This window comes from Notolabrus celidotus, chromosome 24 (assembly GCF_009762535.1).
Source record: "Notolabrus celidotus isolate fNotCel1 chromosome 24, fNotCel1.pri, whole genome shotgun sequence".
NCBI classification, from domain to species: domain Eukaryota; kingdom Metazoa; phylum Chordata; class Actinopteri; order Labriformes; family Labridae; genus Notolabrus; species Notolabrus celidotus.
The window spans coordinates 2,206,483-2,227,195 of NC_048295.1; the positions used below are offsets into that span (position 1 = coordinate 2,206,483).

Genomic DNA, 20,713 nt, shown 5'->3' on the forward strand with positions numbered 1-20,713 from the left:
CTCTCTCTCTCTCCCTCCCTCTCTCTCTCTCTCTGTCTCTCCCTCCCTCTCTCTCTCTGTCTCTCTCTCTCTCTCTGAACATCAAATTCACCTGGAGGTTCCAGGAGACATGCTGGATTCTGATTGGTTGATTGCAACAGCTGCTCAAATCAAGGTGATGCAAAACACCTGGGCTGATTCGTTAGGATGACATCATCAGTCAGAGAAGGTGCAAATGCATTTCTCCTCAAATAAGACTTGTTTAAAACTTTATTCTTACTTTGTTATGAACATTACAGATTATTTAGACAGGATAAAGGATTATTACACCAATTAATATGATTTTATTTACTATTAAGTGACAGGTTAGTGTAAGTTCAAGTTGTATGCACACTTTAAAATGTGTTGTCCTGCTTTATTCAAATTGGAGATCCTTCAGAGGAGGACAAAATATCACCAACACACCAACCAGAAAGTATCTCCACCATCAGGAGCTTAAAGTTCACTTTCAAAAAGTCAAATAGTGAGTTAAAAAATGTGACCTTTCCTGTAATTTACCAACTTGTGCTTAGTAATAGCAGTGAATGGGTGCACCTCCTCCTCCTCAGCATGACACAGCTGCTAAACCAAAAGTACGAGATGATCCCACTCTGGTGGAGGAGTGCTGGAGAGAGAGAGAGAGAGAGAGAGAGTGAGAGAGAGAGAGAGAGAGAGAGAGAGAGAGAGAGAGAGAGAGAGAGAGAGAGAGAGAGAGAGCTGAAGTGAATCAAAGTGCCAGAGGCTGCTGCTGGATGTGTGTCTTTGTTATCTGACAATCTGTGAGAGCGACTCATTCATTCACCTGTCTCCTACACACCTCTGAGGCCCTGCAACGTACAAACTCAACACTCACACACACACACACACACACAAATGTGGGCACGTCACACTGATGACTGAAGAGACAGAAGTTAGCTCTTAAAGGGGAGACCTGCGTTTAACATTCCTGCATTTCTGTCTGTATCTAATCAAGATCATCCTTGGTGTTATCGGCGTAATGAAAAAGGAATCAGTCTCACACGGATTAATTTGTAAAAGCAAAATAATTAAGACAAAGGTCCTGACAAATCAGAAAGACAACAAAGTATGATGCGTGACAGTTTTTTTTCCCGGCGTCCTCCCGCGGCGACGCAGGCCTGTCCTTTTGTGTCATGACTCGTCGCGCGGTGGCATTAATCAGAGCGTCGTCCTATCTTATTAGGCTGAGCGGCGAGATGATAGGGAGGCTGCAGGTCTTTAATCAAGGTTAGAATAATCTGTGATGCTAGCTGATTATAACCGTGATCATCAGCAACATATTGTCACCTCCTAATCATCCAAATAAACAAGAGAGAGACCTGCCCTCAGCCTGTGAGTGCAGGAATAAATTACACCAACACACATGCATGAAGCTTAAAAACACAAGCATGGGTATCTCCACACGTGCACGCTCACATATCTGCAGAACACAGCACTTTCACATCAAATACTCCTGATGCAAATATCCGGTTTTAAAGGCCTCTTTTGAAACGCTCTGCCTCTCAGCGACGGGGAAATGAATACATCGCAAAGTAAGGACTTGAAAGACATCCATCAAGACAGCAGATAAACAATGAAACAGCCCCTCTCAAGTCCATGATAACCTCAACTTCTTTCTAATCTACTTTCATGTGCTTTGTCTCCTTTTTTTATTTACTCCCACTCTTTTTATTCCACCTCTCCGGGGGTGATCCTCTCCTCTTTCCTCCCTCTCTCCCAGAAGCTCATTACCTCAGGACCGAGAGTCTCGCCTGTTTTCAACACACAGAAAATTATAACACCGAACCGGCGACGGCACTCGTTAGCAGGCTTGTCAATCATCGGCAGCCGGGCAGAGGGGGGGAAGAGAAGCAATCGGCGGCGGGGGTCAGCGATGAAGATGTTCATTCTCTATTCATCCATCACATCTTCCGGGAAATCAATTTACAGCGCATCAGCGTCACAGTGCCTCGACAACAGCGGTGATATGAAAGAGGAGGGAAACAAGTTCTGAGAGGAAGACAGAGGAGAGCGGAGGATTCGTTTTGATACAATCTAATAAACGTCACTCATCGGGCCTTTTCTCTCTCCTGTCACCTTCAGGTTACCTGAATCCATCCTCTGGAAACTCCTTAATAACGTTTATTTAAAACAACAGCTAACAGATACGCACATTAGCTAGTTATCCACATGTTCCTACTTATCTCTCTCTATCTTTCTAAACCTCATATCTTTAATGTTTCTAACTCTCCTGTGTCCTGTTTGCTTTCCTGTCCTCTTCGGGGAGGTGTCAGGTGACTCTGCCTCCACTTATGTTAGAGTCATCTCCTCGGTTCATTAGTGGAGTTTAGTTTTTTGAGAGTACCTGAAAAGATGGAGGATGAAAGATGGAAGAAGACAGGAGGAGGGATGGAAGGGACGAGGCGTGGGAAAGTAATTGGCAACATAAAATGAACCCCACGTTAGCCGACTGCAGATGAAAAGCGCCTTTGAGCGGCGGTTCTGTGCCGGACATGGCGGGCTTTGAGAGAACCTGAAGTGTGAGGGGAGAAACAGTCGAGTTGAGGGGAGTGACATTTTGCCCGGGTGTGTGTGTGTGCAGGAGTGTGTGTTCGAGGGAACGGAGGGAGGCTTTCATTCCAGGAGATGTCATGCTGTTTGAGCAAACGCTTCTCCGTGAAGGCCATCCACCGCCTGCTGCCGTCACCGCCACCCCTGCTGTACCCAGCCTGCCTCGTGCCAACGCCCCCCGACATGGCGGCCGCCAACGCCAGGAACCCTCCCGCCTGCCCCCATCGTCTCAGCAGAGCAGATGTCACTCAATTGCCCTCCACCTCCGCCGAAACCTCCACCACCCTCACCCTCACCACCGCCCCTCTGCCACCCTAACAGGCAGCCGAGCCGGTGTGCCAAGCAGGCGACACCCGACGTGTGAGGAGAGAGAGAGAGAGAGAGAGGTGGCGGCCACGTTGATGGGATGGCGAAGGAGGAGGGAGCGCTGTAGACTTTTCGCACCCGCCTCCTTCTGCCCCCGAGCCACCCACCTCTCTCCCTCCTATACCTCACATGCCACATGCACAGTCAACCCCCCTCTTCCTCCCTTTCCTGCAAAAAGAGACACACTTTCCCCTCTTTCTCCCGAGATGACACCCCCTGCAGGCCTTTGGAATATTCTAATTCTGTTTCCTAACTCTTATTATGTGTGGAGTGTGTGACATGTGAATTGTAATTAGTCGCTCTGGGGTGAGCGGAGAGCGAAACCCCCACCTCCCCCCCAAAAAAGAACCAAAAATGAAAAAGGAGAAACACTGGAGGGCGAATAATACCCCATCCAATTTAACCCCCAAGTCACCACCTTGTGCTCCTGTCGCGCCTTTGATTTTCCAACATAGGTGAACGCGCTCTTTGTTCCCCCTTCCGGCGCTGATCCAAGTCCATTCACTTCCATTAAAATGAGGTACAGTACAGTAACTCCATCACTCCATCTTATCTGCAAGGGAGGCCTGTATCAATAACCCTGCAGCTTCTGATCTGCTGCCACAAAAGGCCCGGGCGACAGGGGCTAGCTGTAGGGATGGAAGATAATGGTATCGAGGTGGTACTTAAATCTCAGCGAACCACGGCAGCTCAAGTAATTAGCGGATGGGATCCATACTGGGGGCGCTAAGCAGAGCTAATGCTACCCTGGGCTCTGCTGCTGGAGCAAAATTAGCAGTATGGGAATGTGAAGAGCTATCGCACGGATTATCTAGCCTGCTAGCTGCTCCTGCCACTCACTCTGCCTGCCTCTTCTGATAGACACCCGACGGAAAGAGGAGGAAAAAGGGGGGGAATGGGGAAGAAGGAGGGGATTGTAATTTCACAGCAGTGTCAGAAAAGCCAGCCGAGGCCCTGTCTTTCCATTGAGGCTTCATTAGGACGAACAATGGAGTTCCCAGCCATCTAATTAGACGAGGTTAATGAGGAGAGGAGGGCAGCGGCAGATCCCCACTGAGCATGCTGAGTCTGGGGCGGGGGGAGATGGTCAAGGGGCCTCGGGGGGCAGGAGCGGAGGGTCAGAGCAGAGCCGTCTCAAAAAGTGTTTGATGAGGAAACAAGGTACAGTGTTGGGACTACCCATGCTTCGGTGAGGAAAGGGAGGAAACTAGGAGAAAATATCAACATGAGACCTTACGAGGACGTTTTTAACATGTTTCATCTTGCAGGAACAGGACAGAAACTTTAAAGATTCGAACATGCTCGTGAAGTAGAGGGGCCCAATAACATCATCACAGCTCCAGCTGCACTGTACCTTTAAATGAACAGACAGTGAAGTCTGCATTCTGCATCCTCCGTCCCACTGGTGATTGAAATTCACGGGTCAAAAGAGCAGCTCACCAGAAATGTATCATACAGAAGAAGTGACTAGACGGCTTTGTTGCACAAGTTGCATGAAGGAGAACATTTGAACCCTCTGCTGCTGATTTTAGAGCTATGATGGTTGCTAGTTTTTGCAGAAAAGGGGCAGTACAACTACTTTTTAAAGCCCTCTGGTTCTTCAGGTTTGGAAAGAACTTCTTGGTCTTCAAATCAGGAGTACGGTGTGCAGAGTTAACTCGACTTTCTCTCAGAAAGACAACAACTCCAACTTTTCCTATTCCGGCCCCCGTAATTACAGCGTCAGAGTTCTGTTTACCATCCCTCTGTTGCACTTCTAATCACTTCTACGCACTAAAAGGTGAGAAGAACAGATCCCAAAAGGCCTGTAAAAAACATCACACCCTACTAAAAGGTAAGAAAAATAACAAGAGACAATCAGAAGTTCAGACGATCAACAAACTGGAATCAGCTCGTTAACAACAACAGAGTCGGAGACAACAACAACACAACACAACAGGCAGCACATGACGTCGCCGCCGCCGCTATTAAGAATGCAACTAATTAATCAACGAGGTGTGAGCGAGCAGGGGAGAGGTGGCTGTGTGAAACTGCTGTTAAAGACGCAACAGACGAGGGAATAGGTGTATGTATAGATAATGCAGTTAACAAGCCTGAGCTGAGACACAGAATAGTACGACTTAGAGTACGACTAAGCTCGTCAAAGACACTGGATCATCCAGGATACTCACGAAGCCACCTGGAAAAGTAGTAAATACAGTATATCAGCTAACCCACTAACCTTGTGTTCTTGGTGATGCTCTTCCTTCTTTGTTTTCTTCATCTGGAGGAATAATAAAAGATAAAATAAGTCATTCTATGTTGTCACTCTTGTTGTTTTGGGCTTTAAATGCTGGTTAAAAGTTGCATCTTACCTGCAGCACAATCACCCGCCACTAGCTCAGGCTGCAGCTCCAGTTGATGGCTGCTTGGTTTGCACAGTTCGTCAGGATTTCAATCTAGAAAACAGAGATAAAGTTGTATGTAGGATGTGTCTGGTTAACCTGATAAATAACCTTTCAACAAGAGGAAGAACGAGCACAAACATGTGGACTTTGTTAACCTGCAGGGAGGACTGAAGGCTGGTGGTGCTAGCTCTGCAAGTGTTGAGTCTTATCTTGATTAAAGCAGCTGATGCAATCAACCAATCAGAATCCAGCATCTCTCCCCTGATGTTCACTGCTGACGTCTTCTCCTCATCCTCACCGTGACTGCTGCTATGTTGTTGTGCAAACCTCCAGTTAAGGACGTTAAGAGGCCACTCAATGTATTTTTTCCAACACATAATGTTCCCACAGTTTACCGCTTCCCTCCACAAACCGGGGCTTTTATAGTCCGTCCATTACAAGAGATTCTGGGAGGCACATTGCTAAGCTATTAGCTAACAGTGCAGCTTTCCAAATGGGATGCTAGCCCTTGGATGTGTCATTTTTGTGAACTGGAGGGACAAAAACAATGTTTCCAGAGCACATTACTGAAACCAAGAGATTACTGCTGCAGAGCCTACAGAGTCTGGATTCTACACACACAGATTGATGTAATGTGGTGTAATGTGAGGGTCATGGTGTGGAGTAATAACCATAATCACAGTAGCTGTTAGGCTAATTTCAGATAGATTTTATGCCCCCATTGTAACCAAAAAGCCATTTTATTTTCCAATAACCAGAGACATAGATATAAGCCTCTATATTCTACGATTTACACAGCCTCAGTCTCAGCTCCTTTCATTTCCCCATAGAAATGACGCCGCTGAAACTGACATGCGCGAGCAAAATGTTAATCAAACAAACCCATTTCTCCTCAACAGCTAAACCAAACAAACGGGCCTCAACTTTCCCATTCAAGTCAGAATGACAGCGTAACACAACACAACAGCGGCGAACGCAGCGTTCTTTATTCAGGGAACGTCAGCAGCGCGCTATTCTGTTGAAAATATCAACTTCAGATGTTGAGGGGAGGAAAAAAAGACGGGCGTTTTGTCTGCCTTTGTTGGTTCGGGCTTGATATGCCGCGTGAGCCTTTCAAGCCATTTGTTAGACTCAATTTCTTCCTCTGTTACATCTGCAGATTACGTTTCAAGCAAACAACCGGCAACATGAAGGCACGGCAGTGCTATTATGGTGAGAGAATGACAACTTGCATAGGTAGAGAGCAGGAGAAGAGGGGAGAGACGAAATACAAGAAAAGGATGAAAAAAAAAGAGTTGATGTAAAGAAGGCGAGGAAGATTGGAAAGAGGCGGAGATAGAAGTGATGAGATTCTGCAGTGATGGGATGTATGCGTGTGTATTGTAAATGCTTGCATGCAGGTTATGCAAATAAAAGCTCTTTGATTCTCTGGCCTTAAACATCCTCTCCTTCTTGTTGTTTCTCTCTCTCTCTCTCTGTTTTGTGTCTGCTCTTAAAACAATACAGGCGAGCTTTTCTGATAAACTTGAAACCCGTTTTTAACGTATAAACATATAGCCCGAGGAGCTCAGGATGCTCTACATGCACCCATGGAGCCAGCAGCAGCAGCAAGGCATTTTTAAACATCATGAAACTGGATATGTACGCCAACCAATCAGGATAAAGAGTGTGAGGACGAGTGTTGCAGTTTTAAGTCAAAGAAAGGTTTTTAAAGAGTAAATGTGAAAGAAATATGTCTTGTATGGGTCAAATAAGGACATAACTTAACACGTAGGCAGATCAATCTATTTGCATACCTGCTTACCTTTGAGTGTAGATGTAAGCTCTCATGTCTTTGTCCTCTTCATCTGGAGAAAGCAGAATATGCAAGTTATATATCAGTTGTATGCATTATCTAATTAGCTGAGGTAGCCACAAGCACCTATAATGATTGAAGTGAAGTTAGCTTACCTTTAAATCCTCCAGCTGATCCAAACATGTCCACCTTTAGGTCATTCTTATCCATACCTGAGAGAATTGAGAGAAAGAGTACAGGTTTAACTTTCCAGTGTAGATCAGGCTCTTAAAGGTACAGTGCGCAGACATGGTTATAGTTAGTAAGGCGGAACAAGATGGCGGCCTCCATGGAAGAGGAGGCACTCAATATGTAGATATAAAACGCTCATTTTAAGATAACAAAAACTAAATGATATCAGGTGATTAGACACTCATTTAAACAATTTCTAAGCATGCTCTGCTCAATGCTTGGAAATACTCCACACTGCGGCTTTAAACTGGCCCAAAGATGTCTGCTCTTGCAGGCTTCTTGTCTGTCCTAGGAGGAGGAGTGCAGGTGAAACTTCCAAAGGGGAACAAGTCTCTCATTATCCTTTCTTCAAGTTATAGTTTTGCAAATTAAAAATCTACAAATGCATGGAAATAAAGCAGATTCAACTCAACATGTGTGGGACTTACTTCCACTGATTTGCAACATAGATATCTAATGCAGCTGCAAGGTTCAGGTGTCAAAAAGGTGCTGCAGAGGTCAAATGTTCAGCTCTGCAACAAGTGCTCACACCTGAAGCCCCACCCACTGAAGTGCAATGAGATTTCAGCCAATGGAAGGAGAGAGTTTGACTTTTTCCACCGTTAAAAATGTAAAACTTGTGCAACTAATCTGATACATTCAAAGCTCATTTGTAAACTTAATTTAACTTCAAGTCTCAGATTAAATCTGGATTATGCTCCAGATGTCTCTAAGTCATGTTTTAATTTCTAATTGGAATAATCAATTTCATGCCAGTTCATTTAAGCATCAACCAAAATGACCTTTGACCTTTAGTCACACAAACTGAACAGAAACATCCATATAAATGTGTTTAATTTAGCAGCCTGACTTCATCAGACACTGCATGTTACATTTCTTCTGACTCTTACAGTAAAATTCAGTTTCCTGCTCTCAGACTCCCAACATGCATCCCATCCCAAACATGTAAGAAAATCCTTGATCCCAGCAAAAACCTGAACCCAGATCCCATTCAGTATTCCACAGTGGAACCTGCTCTGAGTGTGTACTCCTCAATAAGGAGGATCACTCACCACAGAGCAGCACACTGCTGACGAGCTCTGTGCTCCACACTGCTTTAACCTAGATCGCCATCTAGTGCTGGTTCTCAGCACGGCCGCGCTGACACCTCCTCACACACACATACCATCCACAGTATGCTGCAACAGATCGAAGGATTGTTTACGAGCAGCGGGATGTCTGCATGCTTTTTAGTGTAGGAAGCTTTTTTGGTGTTTGAGCCAAATTGCAGACTGGCACTCGTCCTGACGCTTAACAATCAAATCTGTTTGGTAACACGTAGTTATATGATCATCTGTTTGTGGAGGGAGTCTCTGCTGCAGACTGAGGATCAATACATTCGCTTTGTGCAGCTTGACACTTTAACTGCCAATTTCCCCAAATAGTTTTGTAGGAAGTGAACAATCGTCGGCTTTGTTTTGGTGCTTTCATGTCAGAACTGCTCTCTGCTTCATAAACACAAACTGATTTCTGACATTTATTAAAACTGTTTGAATGTGCACCATACTTCAGTTTGTGTGTGCTTCCTCTTTCTGAAATTAAACCTGATTTTTGACATTTTGTGAATGCAGTTTGAATTCCCTCCATGTTGGAGTCTGTTTGTAGAGTTTTTATTTCCCTAATGCTTTTGATTCTTTAAAATCAGCAATTTGTTCATACAATTTGGAACTGACCAGAAACTAGAGTTGTTTTCAGTCTTAAAATGTCAACACTGCTCTCTGTTATCTTTCTTTAGGAAGGTTTTTTTTGGTGCAATTTTTTAAAACAGCATCCTGATCTCTGTGTTGTATGACGCCATCACTGTCCTGTATTTTGAAAATGTTAAATATGCCCAAAATTAAACCTTCATCTCTGCTTTTTTTAAGGAAAAGAAAACAGGAGTGTGTAGTTGGAAACATGTTTCTACCAAAGAGAAATATTTAAGAATGCAGTTTTAAGCAAAACACATACATTGAATTTGGTGTTTTCATCCACAAAAAAAGCTTTAAATTATTTTTATTCATGCAATTTTAAATCAAGCAGATGCTGGTGTTTGTTTTATGTAATTGCATCATCTTACAAATGTCTTGATTCTGCAAAATATTTTAAATTCAAAACTCTTTTATCTGTTTGAATGGAGCAGGTTCAGGTTCAGGTCCTGGTGTTTGTTCCCATCTTATAATAAAAGCCTCACTCATCAAGTCTGAAAGGATCCAGTTCTGATAGCTTGTATTTGCTGCTGTTGCTGCTGCATGTGTCTGCATTTGTTTTTTAGCTTCTGAGGAGAACACTAAACATTTTGTTGGTGCACAATTTCGTTTTGAATCTCTAGAATAAAAAACAGACCAATGCAGCAATGTCAGAGGCTTTCAGTAAATGTTATTTTAAAATGGACCTGATCCTGTCACTCCTTCTTTTAGTGCTGTGTCTCATCCTGATCATATTTCTCTCAAATATTCCAGCCATCAGAAATGTGATCTTCTTTCAGGCTTATTGTTCACACAGTATTAAACAGAGCACACTCTGCAGCTTGTTTTTGGAGTTCTCATTATCTCTAAGACTCCCGTTTGGAGTCCAACTAACCCAATTTCATGTTTTTGATGTTGCACTATTAAAGAAAATAAACCTAGTTTGTAATTATGCATCTTTCAGCTGACAACACTGTGGCTTGTTTTTCCAGCACTGGACTGGAGCATGCACGGCCTCACATCTGCAGAGATCTCAGATTCAGACATGAAAACTTGAGTCTCTTTCTTTTTAATGCAGTTTTGAACGGAGCAGAAACTGGAGCTCGTTTTGTGGTTTCATTTCGTGTCAGCTTTATATCTCCAGAAATATGTCAGGAAAACAATCTTGTTTTTGATTTGTTTGTTGTTGTTTTTCTAGTAATGCAAATTGGAATGGATGATTTAAATTTCTGAAATGTTGTCATCAGAAATCAACGTGTTGGTTCTTCACACAGCCGCATTTTAACTGTGAAACAGAGACAGCATGTTTCAAGAAGAAGAGGACGTCACACACTTTTTTCAAACATATATTTATGTATATGAGTGTATGTGCGCCCAAGTGTGTGTATATATGCCTCCACTGTATTTATGCGCATACCTCTATGTGTGTGTGAGTGTGTGTGAGTGTGTGTGAGTGTGTGTGCAGGGGCCATGCGCCTCACCTCTCTATAATGAAATCATGCGGGTCAGTGAGGCCGGCGAGGCTCGGGCAGGTCACCCAACAGATCGGAACTAAGCTGCTTTGACCCGGCCTGGTACTGCATGCCAAACACACTCACTCACACACACACACTCACACACACGGTACACGATGCTCGCAGCACAATGGAACCACTGTACAGAGAAAGAGGGTGTGTGTGGTAATTATTAAACACACGCACAAACACCCAAGGAGTTTATTTCTCTGCAGCAGGAGAACACACACACACAAACAAAGCGTTTTATTTTCCTCCAAACTAATAAAAGCGATCAGAGAAGATGTCCCTTTAAAGAGGGTTGGAGAAAATTACATCAGGAAATTAAATCAACGACAGGAGTGATCAAAGTTGCCGTAGTCTATAAACACCGAAATGCAACATTAGATTACAGCAAGTTGTGTTGCAGCCGAGTTATTACGGGGAAAGCTTTAATCATTTTCTCTTCTATTAGCCGCAGCTCGTATCGCCCAGGGACTTCCATTAGAATTAAATTAAACAGTGGAAATGTAAATATTGACAACATATGCATAATTATTTATTCCACGAGCAACAAGATCAGAAAATTATTGCTGTGGCGTCATGTTAATATGAAAACAGAAATATTTGCATTTGCTGGTAATAAAAATGCAAATCACATTACAGAACAAATAATATTAATAATAATAATAATAATACAAACAATGTCGCCCTGAGAGAAATCTCTATTTACTGTAAATCTGCAATTCTGCATTCGAATAACGGCCTCCCCGTCTTTCATGTTCCACCTGTGACCTTTGCTTTTCATATTTTTCCAACCCCGCCACAGGTCAAAGGTCAACGACTCCAAGCCGGCGCCCCCCCTCCCCTGGAAGCTGTCCCTTTTCTAAGAGGATAATCAATTACCAGAAGACTGATCTGGGCCGTCGTGTCCCTGCTCATTCCTGCTCCTTCAGATCAGCCAGGTCCCCATAAATTTGAATGTAAAACAAGCGCACCAGCGCAGGGTTAAACACGTAATTAGCCACGACAAGTGAATATGAGGAGCAGACTAAGTCGGGGAAGAGAGCTATGGTAATGCGGGAGGGAGACTCCGCGGCCCCTGCGAGGCATCGAGACGGGACGCCGGGGAAAATAGAGGAAGGGGAGGGAGTGCGAGGAAGATTTCACATGCAGATATTAGAAATGCAATTGTCTTCTGCATACAGGGCGTCGGTCTGGAAATTGACTTTTTCATTATTCAGTTAGTGCAATAATTAAATATTCGATGCCCTGGGTTGGTGAAGCTACTGAACCACACTGAGGATATCTAACCGGGCCTGACAGATGTTTTAAATAATGTTTATTTATCGATACTATTATGAACTGCCCCAAACGGCTGCTCTCCTGTGACCTGCCTCGTGTTCCTGCAGGCGTCAGACACTCAGATACGACAGCAGAAGAAGAAGAAGGAGAAGAAGATGACATGAGTAAAGTTCTTCTTCTTCTAGTTTTGTTCTTTAAGTCTTCAAACTTGTGTTCTCTAACCTGATTGGTCCTGTCCCCTCTGATATCCGGTGACGTGATTCAAACATGAAACCAGAGCGGCCTCGTTTGTCTGCACGCAAAAAACGACCCAAATGTATAAATTAATAAATGAATACGTGAACAAACAGTAAATAAACATCCACACAGATGAATGAATGCATAAAAACACAGACATATTTATTCATAATCTCAATGCAGCACGTTCTGTGAATCGAGAGGGGAAATATCATTAAACCACAATTAGACTTCAGCTTTCCATCGCCTGTTTGCAAAAATGAAATATTCTATGTATTTACATCCCAAAATGTCAATCTCAGTCAATGTCCTGGCGTGATTTGCAAGTCATGCAGCTTCAGAAGAGCCATCAAGGGAGAGGATAAAAAGAAAGAGGGGAAAGAGATTCGCTTCTTTACAAGTCCGGGGCCAGAACAAGGCGAGAACAGAAAGGTAAGAGAGGAGAAATCTAAAGAGGGAGGACACTCCGTGAGCTTGGAGCGACCACAAATGGACGAGCTTCACAAGAGAGTCTGAGGTCCCTTTCATGTGGGTACGTAGGTCTGTTCTGGTTTTGTGCTTGTGTTACAGCTCCTGTATTAGAATTCCTTCATACTTTATGTTCTGATTTCTGCGTCTGGAACCCGGGAAGACTTTGAACTACCATGTGCTACCGCCGCAGCTCTTGCAACCACGGGGTCAAGCTTTTATTCAAAACCAAGTAACACTCCAAGAAGCAAACACTCAGCGAGGAACAATACGCTTCCCTTGGATCTTTGGAATCCATTTGCATTGGCAACAGGTAGCGCCGCTTAAAAAAAGGAGGCCCTCCCTCTGAAAAAAAAAGAGGTTCCAAATTCATCCGCTCCTTCACATCAGAGATCCGCTCAACAAGGTAAAAACACGGGGGGGGACAAAGTGGTAGAGTGCTTTTGTTGACAGGCTCCAACAACTTATAGTGATCCTTCATCGCTGCGTTTGATGGACATCTGAGCACCACTTGTGAAAGCGTGGGGGGAGGGTGAGGAGAGGAGGAGGAGGAGGAGGGAGGAGGAGGCAGGGTGGGTGCACGGGGTGTCAGCGCGGGGAGTGATGGAGTGTGCGCTAAAGCAGTGTATTGAAAAAAATAAACAAATCAGAAACAATTAAGTGTGAACTCTCATGGAATATTCATAGGCGAGCAGCCTTTGCGTGACAAGCCATCACGCCACCTCCAGTCCGCTGTTTTTTTCATATTCCTCCTCTCCGTGTCCTGCACACATGGAGATGTGCCTGCCACTTAAATCAAATTAGTCATTAGCAAATTGAATCAACAATTAGAGCAAAAGAGCTACATGGCATTAGCGTCAGCTCAGTCAGATTTGTCAACCTATCAGAGCAACCTTTAGAGGAGTTTTTCCTGCGGTCCAACTCCTCCGTGGTGCGTTCAAAGTCATCGCGTAGCTCAGGGCAGAAGGCCCCTCCGTCCATTTCCTGCCAGGGTCACCTAGCATCACAGCGGCTCAAGCTGGAGCACGCCGCCGTGTTCTTTTTTGTGCCAAACGTTTGTTTTGTTCGCCAGCTCCCTGATGGATCCGGTGGCTGCCCTGATCGCCCCTCTTCCCCGCCTCTTGTGGATTATTTGTATCGACGTTTCTCACTCCTCTCCAAGCGCGGCTTTTAGTTAGAGGCTGTCAAAAACATCGCTGGCGGAAATGGAAGTATCCTCATTATGCAAATGGCGGCCTCCACTGATGGCATGTTCTGTTTTATAAATTGCATCCCCCTTGTCAGAAGTCAAATTGTATTTGAGTAACTTCAGAGAAATTGTCACAAGATTTCAATTTGCTTGGGCTGCGATGCCACCATCAATTTAGTCAGCACAAATATAGACATGTTCCTGCACAAACTTGATTGTGTTGTTGCTTTGTCACAATCATATATCATTATATAAGGATTACTTTTCTCCTGTACGGCTCTCACTGAGGGGAGAACAAAAAGTTGCACATGCGACTCCAGCTGAATCAGATGTTTTTAATAAAATATGATAAGCAGCGCCGGTTAGCGTATATTTTTGAATGATTTTCTGCTCACTCCTCAGAGGGAGTTGACAGGGCATCCTCCGAGGAGACATTAATAATCATGTTCCATTAGAGGTAACAAGAAAACACATTTACAAGAGATCATCTGTAGGCTGCATGAGGAGACACATGGTTTGTTAACGTTTGGAGCTTATAAATAATAAACAAATATACTTTAAAATCAGGATTATCTGCATATTATGATCACTTACAAATCAAAAGTTAGCTTCAAGTGAGCTAGGTATCATACTCTTCATTAGCCATGCATTGGAAGTTATCAAAGTGACAAATGTTTGAAGCATGGAATCTGATTATTGTTTAAGTGGTGTTCAAACTTCTTCAGATGAATGTTGAGAAGATTTAAAGGAAAGTTGCTTTTAAGGAAAACTTCTGCACCAGTACTTTAATATTTTTTAGCATATCTACCTGATAAATCTTTGCTAAAATCAGGATTTGCAGCATTTTTAATAAACATAACAACCTGAGTTTTGTGAGTCAAGGATTCAGATCTTTTAAATGATTGTTTTTGCAATTTAAGTTTCCAGAAGTGATGTTTCACCCTCCTCTTCATTGTTTAAGTCTTCTCTCGCTTCATCTGAGACAAAAACACATCAGTGCTCTCTGAAATCTGATCAGTGGCACATCCGAGGACGTTGAAAAGGGCAGACAAACTTCCATATGAGACTCGTTTATGCTGAGTCTGCAGGTTAAGACTTTAAAATCAAATATCAGTTTGCTGGATGTTGCTCTGCAAACAGCTCTGTCAGCACAGGTCGATACAAATCTCTTTTTATAGGATGCAATTGGAAGTGAAACTTCTTTAGCAAGTCTCCTCTTTGAAACAGGAAATATCCAAAAGACTTGATTTCATTTTGGTGTTTATGTGTTTAGGGTTTAAAGTCATTTCAAGGTCTCACAGTACTTGATTGAAGATTGGTGCACCAAAGTGGCGACTCCAACTTGGCGAAACAGGACAGTGTTGCCCAGCGTCCTCCATCATTGTTACAACAGAGGAGAGTGGGAAAGAAACATGACGCCTTAGAAATCTCTGTCTGCAACTAAAATAAATGGCGCCTGGCTACTACTGCAGACCAGCCAACAACAGGAGAGGAAAAAAAAAAAAAGAGGAAAAAAGCGAGAAAAAACGTCAGGGTCGATTTTAATATTCATGAATTTCCTACCAGCTCAGTTCAGCAGTTTCGATTAAGCATTAATTAGGAGCCAGAGGGGAAACCAAACAAAAATAAGGAGCTGAATGACTAATGAAGGTGCTGGAGATGTGGGTAGACTCGCCGTGCCACTAATGGTTTGGTGTTATGGGTGCTACATGGGCAGGAGTGCCAGCGGTGTGGGCGGCTAGACGCACCTCTGCCCACACCAGAGATCACACTCTGAGCAGAGAAAAAAAAAACACACACACTCTGGCCGAGGAAGAATAACATGCTCGCCTCCAAACAGCGAGAAAACCGCTGCTCTCTCTCATGCTGCTGTCAGTCCAAAACCTCCCAACTGCAGTTTTTGGGAAAAGGGGGGTTTGACGGGGGTTTGGTGTGTTTGTACGAATCCTCACAAGCTCCTCTGGGTGCAGGGAAATTCCTGCAACCACCCTGGATCCATGAGCCGTTTTTCCGAAAGCAGCTGGATAAACTTAAAAACACATATGCATGGGTCAAGCTGTAAAAGGAGATATGAGGTTTCCACACCAGGAGAGAGACACACACATGCAGGGAAACGTGGACGCATATTTTAGGCGTCTGCTTCACACGGAAAGTGGAGCTTGTGTTTTCCTTGAAGTGAGAAGTTATGAAAAAGTTGAGGGTCAGCATCGATCGCAGTTTGAGCGTTTGTTAAATTCCACTTTTTAAAGTCGGTGGCAGGACAGAAGGTCTGCAGCGAGGTTATGCTTAGGTTGATGCTGAGCACTTACATTTGAAATTATTCATTCAATCCGCTCAGTTTGGACAAAATGAAACTTCTGTGTGAGAATAATTTACTTTGGAAGCGTCGTATTTAAAAAGGCTAGCCTCACATACAGCAAAGGTACATTAAAGTTCCTGATATATTGCACAAATTTTATTCTAACTTCATGGAGTTATCATTTAATTTTTTTTCTTTTTAAAGTAAAACTGAAAGTATTCTGGCAATGCTGCAAAAAGGGTGACCTTCAAAGTATGAAAAATCACATTTATCATCCCTCTTTCTAAACTCATGTCTTAAATGTGTTTTTAATTATCTGTATTTTATTTTGTAGTCATAGAAAAATGTATTTCTGACCATGCAGAGTGCAGATATATTCAGCTGGATGACTAATTCTTTATTCAACTGTGTTATAATGTTATTAGTCACTATATAATGTGTTGTAGGATGCTATTGCTTGGTATTTATTGAAAAAGTTCCTTAAAAATGTAGTTTTCTTGTTGATTTTGATGCATTTTTAGACATTTCTACAGAATAACACAAGCTTTTTATCTGAAACCACTGATTTGTAACATAATATGTGTGATGTGACACATAAATGAAGGATAACACTTCCTGTTTTAGGTTTAAAGTCATCCTGTGGTACAAAAAATAATAATAAATCATACTTAAAGTTGCATTAAAGCTGATGTGCATGATGTAGGAATATTAACACAAGATGATACCATGAACAGGAGATGCTACAGAGGCTAAAAAGGGGTTCAACATTAAATAATAATAATAATAAAATAATAATAACATTTAATAATAATATTTCATGATATAAAATAATGAAAAATGAAAATAAAACATGGAATAATGTGTTTTTACATTTAAGAAGAGATCCACCAGTTTGAAAAGGAGATTCAATTTTTAATCTGAGAATAAATTTGTATTAAAAACAATTTAATGTATTTAAATTATGTATTTCTTTCAGGTTATATCAGCTTATTAGGTTAATAAAAACATGAAATTACACAGCAGCTGTATTTATTATCATTCTTACATTAAATAAAACTGCCCTTAGGTTTGTTTAATATGTCAGCACTAATATGAAGCTTCATAATCAGTGTACTTCATGCATTTACAAGAACAGCGATGTATATGTATGACTGCTGCAGACGAATATATCGGTCGAATATGAATAAACAGCATAAATATGAATCTGGAATAACATTTTCATTCATTATTGTCAGGGCTGCAAAATGTCAACCAGGGCATGATTTACATCCTATAAATAATTTCCCCTCCATTATTAGTGCGATGATTCCTCCTAAAATATTGTTTTTGTATCAGTTGTGTTTTTATTGGCGCTCACAGGAGGGAGCAGGAATAAAAACAGCGTCTGAGGAGGAGATGAAAAAAGGTGATCTTCTCTTTTATCTGTTTGAGGAAGGGCTTTGCGGGCTCCTCTCCCAGTAAAACAAGGATAAAGCGAACAGGGGGAAAAATAAATGATATTGTTACCGAGGTATTATCCTTAAGCCTGCCCATGATATTTGAATTGTATTGGTGAATTGTAATCAGGTATTTTAGCTTAACGCTGCTGTTGAACGCTCACCATCTGGTATTGGACGTCAGTGTGACAGACAGAGGGCTGGAAACCGGGGGAGGAGGAGGAGGTGGAGGAGGTGGAGGGGGGAGGAGAGGAAGCCGTTATCCAACAGAAAAGCCCAGCGACTTTACTTCCCCAATCTCTAAATCTACACATTGTAATGTAAGTCCACAGACAGGAAGCCCAGAGCAAACAGTGTTTGTATGAGCACATATCGGCTGCAGATCCCTCCAATCATGAGGAGGAAGATGGAGACGCCGCGGCTTTGTTCGCACTGCTGAGGTCTGAAACACAGAGACAGGAGCAGGAGCTGGGCTGGGGGAAATGATGGAGGATTTTTAGCCCTGCATGTTATTCAGATATAACATGACTCTCGATAATATGCATGGATATTACGCCTAAATGAATGCACTTCAGATGGAAGGATATTTATTTATCATGAAACTAAATGAGGATGACGACAATGCAGTGGAGGAGAGATGCATTTAAAGGTTGAAAGAATAAAGGCTTCATTGTTAAAGAAGCATCAGAGTAATTTGAATAAACTCAACATTACATGCATGCAAACATGCAAAGACAACTTCAACCCCATGCATCATATGAGCATGGAGGTGACTCAGGGCCTTTCTGTAATAAATACAAAGCACTTGGTGACATGAGAGGTCAGGAGATGCCTTAGAATTTTTTCAAATTGCACATTTTATCCATTATTTTGAAAATATATTTAAAAAAAGGAGCTACATATGAAATAAAATCATGCAAACAAAAGTGTGTCTTCAGTTTTCTGCTCATCTTTGACCCCTGATGTGACTACAACAGATTAAGGGAGCATCGGTTGCTGCAGGTTGATGTGCAGAAGTAGAGGTGACACAGAGACATGTGCATGGGGAGCTAAGTTTCTGCAGACCAGCTGAATATGAGTATGAAACTCACAGACCTGCTGCTTATTAAATATCATAAGTCACATCACTGCAGCAGCCTGGACATGAAGATTACTTGTGTCCTGCTGGTTCGAGTGTAAAAGCTAATTTAGTCCAAGTGTTAATGATCGTATGAGATGATCTAAACTCATTCAAATTGATCCTGGAGGACTTTATTTTGGACTTTGTAGTACTTTGGGGTTTTTTTATATGTTCATTTCTGTTTTGCTTTTACTCTAAATCAACAAATCTACAGCCCACTGTGTCCAAGCTGTAAAAACTCCTCGTTCATCAGTTCCATTCCTTTAAATCTGCTCTCTCTTCATGATGCATCAGCTGCTTCAGCCCTGCTTTAATAAAGCTAGCTCATTCGTCCTCATGTAGGTACAGTCCCTGTGTTTATGTTTATATTTTAAACCTACGTTTAAGCTGCAGGGCCATAAAATAAACCCCCTCTTGTTGTTTTCCCAGCTCTCCTCTGTTCTTCCTGAGAGAGAGAGCAAGTATAAAGCCAGACAGAGAGGCTCATCTGTACCGGGGCTGGGGACTAGTTTGACCTCTTCACCCCGGCCTGTCTGATGAGAACTCTTGTTTCCGTTGACGACGGCGAGAGTCCTGTTGCGAGCGGACCCCGCCGGCTGACTCACTGCAAATCGTTCTCGGCTGCAGCAGCCGCTCGAGTGCCCTTCAACGGATTCGCTCGCTGCTTTTCAAGTGAGCAAGAGCTGCAAAAAAGAGACGTTCGGGGTCCAGAGGGCCCTGAGATAAAAAAAAAAAAGAAGAGCGAGAGCGTTTGTTTCTGATGCATGGAGGTCGACGGTAAATCAGCGTTTTTTTAAAGGAGTTGTGGTGCCGAGTCATGCTGATGTGAGCGCCGTATTGGGTCAGAGAGGGTCAGAAAACACAGATTATTAGCAACAGATCAGGGCGGGAGTCAGGGCCTAACAATTAACAAAGGCTGGTGTGTGTGTGTGTGTGTGTGTGTGTGTTTTAGGTGGAGGGGGGTGAAGTTTTCTTTCGCTCTGCCTCGCCACCTATCACAATTCATTATGACAAATTAGGGTTCAATAAAATTGCTATTCAGAGATAATTAGGAGTTGGGATGGTGGTGCTGGGGGTCGTGGAGTGGGAGGAAAGGGGGGAGAAGAGGAGGAGGTGGGGGCTGAAGGATAGGATTGTGGGTGGAGGGGAGGGGGGATGCTTTCCACATGTCATCATGACCCCGAACCAACAAACCGAGGGTCTGCAGCTGGGGCAAGTGAAGTGAGACCTGGTCTGCCACCGAACCCCCCGCTTTCAAAGAGGATGAGAAGGCCCGCACACAAAAAGAAAACACACTCACTCTTCCTCCCGCCCCCCTCTTCCTCTCACCTGCTGAGTTGGGAGCCGCTCCAAATTAAACAAATTATTTCAGGCCTCTCTCTTTCATTCTCCACCCCAAAAAAAGAGGAAAGAAGTGGAGCAACGGCTCAGCGGCTAACAGTGGTCCCACATACGGACGGCGGCTAATAAGGTTACATCCTCAGTGAGTGTGTGTGTCAGTGTGTGTGTGTAAGTAGCTGCCTGAGTGCGACTGAGAGCTCGGGTTATGCCTGCATATGTGCATCACACTGAAGAAGGTTTGTATTTGATTAATTAACACTTTCCTCAGAGCACAAGCTCCCCGTCCTCGCTTTGAGAAGGAGTGAAATATTTGTGGGGGTGACAGAACGAGCCTGAGAGGAGTCGTGTTTAATTAAAACACAGAGCTTGATTTTTCTCTTGTATCACTGTTATTGATAATTACTTCATTCTTACTCTAATGTTGAGATAAATTCATCATTTAGGTTTTCTGTCAGCATGTTGAATCAACAAATCTGAATGACTTTGACAGAAATCACTTCTTTGTTTGTTTTTGCTGTAAAATGACAAACTGTGTGTTCCTATAAATAATTAATCCACCCTCAGAATAAAAATATTTAAGTGCATCATTGAATCAGAGCAAAGCGCTCTTACTCAATGTTTTATCCTCCCCTCAAGATTTTCCTCTTCAGTCAACAACTCTCAAAGAGACGAACGATACGAGCAATATTTTCAAGACTGAAGTGAATTATTTGGAATAAAAACGTTTCGTCCTCTCGTGTTTTTTTCTGGAGGA

The 20,713-nt window shown here is 42.9% G+C and overlaps 1 long non-coding RNA gene across 1 annotated transcript in view; it reads right to left on the minus strand.

The window, feature by feature from the left end:
• Positions 1–231: 231 nt before the first annotated feature.
• The window catches only part of LOC117808262, a 42,142-nt gene continuing 21,660 nt past the window's right edge, over positions 232–20,713 (minus strand). Inside the window, exons 3-7 of the long non-coding RNA XR_004630201.1 lie at positions 7,290–7,346; positions 7,144–7,186; positions 5,307–5,390; positions 5,174–5,215; positions 232–643 (exon numbers count right to left, since the gene is read on the minus strand). This is a non-coding gene — a long non-coding RNA (uncharacterized LOC117808262). The remainder of the gene's footprint in view (positions 644–5,173; positions 5,216–5,306; positions 5,391–7,143; positions 7,187–7,289; positions 7,347–20,713) is intronic.